Raw genomic sequence first — 2,500 nt, 5'->3', positions numbered from 1 at the left:
ATATTTTTGATGATTTAAAAGTTTTAAATTCAGATTTTATATGACATGTTTCTTTTAAAACACGTCTTTAACTACATGTCTGATGTCTGTTTCTGCAGAGCCGCTGATCGACCCGCGGTGAGGTTAAGACGCTCGCCGTGATCTCCGCTGGGATTGGACGAGACAAACCGCCCCAGGTGGGTGTCGCTGTGTTGTTGTGGTGCTGGTACACACCGCAGTGTGTGTGTGTGTGTGTGTGTGTGTGTGTTTTGTTTTTGCTCGTCTCTGTTTGGCCTCCATCGAGCTAAAAGTGATGGCATCAAGACTGACGCGTCATTTTGGTTTTGACCACAGATGTTCTTTCACTCGAGAACAGAATCAATTATTGGCTTAAAAAAAAAATCTTTAAAAAATCACCATCAATAGTTCTTCTTTTCTTCGCCGAAGTTTAGATTGAAGTCGGCTTTTTATCACAGTGGGAATTTATTGTGATAATTCAATCACCATCTTCAGATTGTTTTCTTCTTTAAAAATATGTATTTTTTTTTTTCATGCTTTTAACGACAAACACAAGTCTTTGCAATATCACACATAAAAAGAAGATATTTAAACTCCAAAAGACAAACTGTTGACCTCCATTATCCCTCATATGTCTTCCAGGATGTTCCCTTTAAGTCAAGCTGAATGGAGAGATTACATTTCTTTATATAAATAAACAGGACGGTGAACAAACAGCTGATCTGCGTCTGCAGCAGGAACCCGACATGTTCCTCTTTAAGGCCTGTTGTGTTTTCAGCATCACTGCCAGCTTCCTCATTCTGCGTCCAGGTACTGAAGCTGGTTCTGCACTGGGTTCACGGGTCCCGTCGGTGACTCCGAGTCGAGGCCGACAGTTTGACGCTTCAGCTGGGAATCCACTTGAAAAAAAAACGTTTTTTTTTTTTTTTTTTTTGTACAAATTTGATCGATTAGGTCTTTTTTTTTTGGGACTAAAAAAATTGGAAAGTACAGAAAATGGAATCAAAAGCAACAACAGAGACCAAAGCAAACAGAACTTCAGTCCTCCGTCTCTAAAACCACGTTAGGACCGGTGAGTTGTCCACAGGTTGGATCCCAGGATCTGGTTCTGCTTCTGCTTCTGGTTTCTGCACCGACCACATGGACAGGCAGTGTTAATCTAAAGCGTTAATCAATCCATTAAAATCTGATATAATGTGAAGAGGAGGCCACGTCTTTATTTGTTTTCTTTTATGATATTGCATAATACTTCTTTTTTTTTTTTTACATCCATACTATTCAAAGCAATTCACAAAACGTTTTAAATGTCACAAAGACAAGATATTAAAGAAGCAGAAGCAGAAAGGAGTTCAAATGAGTGGAATAAAATCTATAAACAGAAAAGTAAAAAGTGCAGTTTTTACTTCAGTTAGTTTTACTTTTAGTCTTTTTTGTGCCAGTTATGTTTAAAGTCAGCTGAATGCTGAGACCACCTGAGAGGTGTGAATGAGGAAAAAAACAGCAGATCAACTGCGACACCAAAAACCATTCGGTGCTTTGAAAAAACCACATTTGCAACAAACAGGAAGCCGAAGATGTGAAGATGTGAGCGCCGGCCTGATGTCGGCGGAGGACTCCTGCAGCAGCTTTCAGATCTGATCGAGAGTTTTCTCCTTCTGAAACACGGGAACTTTAACTTTTGGCGAAGTTTAAGATGAAAGCAGGCCGATGTTTGAATTCTGTTTGAAAATTAGTATCTGAGTCCACGACGACAGAGACGTCCGCGGTTTGTTGCTTTAACGGGACTTCAACAAATAAAACACTCACTGCAGGTTTCTGCCTGTTAAAAGGGAGTTTTTCCTCCCGGCGGTGGGAACTGATCCTTTCTATAACATTAAAGTGCCTTGAAATAACTTATCTTGTTATAAAATTGAAATGTGTAGCAGATCAGATGAAAAGAAAAATTGGATGGAAGAAAGAAACTAAACCAAAACACAAACGGGAATTTTAATCACCAGACTCAAGAATTAAAGACAAAACAAGTAAAAATGGAAAATAACCCACTTTTTTTGGTGCAGAATATGAGCTTAATAATCATAATCCAAGAAATATGAGTAAATCTGAGCTGGTATTTTTGGACAGAATGTTTCTGCCACAAATGTGTTCAATCACTAAACATAATTATTGATCTGCTTCTCCATCAAGCTGAAAACCTGTTAAATCAGCTCATTTCAGGGATAAAGAGGAAGAAGAACAGAAAATATTAGAGTTTTGTAGATCATGAAACCCCCCCCCCCCCCCCCCCCCCCCCCCCCCCCCCCCCCCCCCACACACACACACACACACACACTCCCCCCTGCTGACACCGACGGGACGCCATCAGCAGCGCGCGGCGCGTTTTTTGGACATTTTTTCTTTTTTTTGACACTTCCTGCTTCTTCTCAGCACGAGCTGCCCGCGTGCACGTCCCGTCGAGTCGGCCACGCTGGGCCAGCTCTGTGTGTGTGTGTGTGTGTGTGTGTGT

This window comes from Embiotoca jacksoni, unplaced genomic scaffold (genome assembly GCF_022577435.1).
Source record: "Embiotoca jacksoni isolate LCO1_2020_lvr unplaced genomic scaffold, fEmbJac1.0.p SCAF_90, whole genome shotgun sequence".
In the NCBI taxonomy this organism is placed as follows: domain Eukaryota; kingdom Metazoa; phylum Chordata; class Actinopteri; family Embiotocidae; genus Embiotoca; species Embiotoca jacksoni.
Note: the sequence above shows the minus strand (reverse complement) of the source record.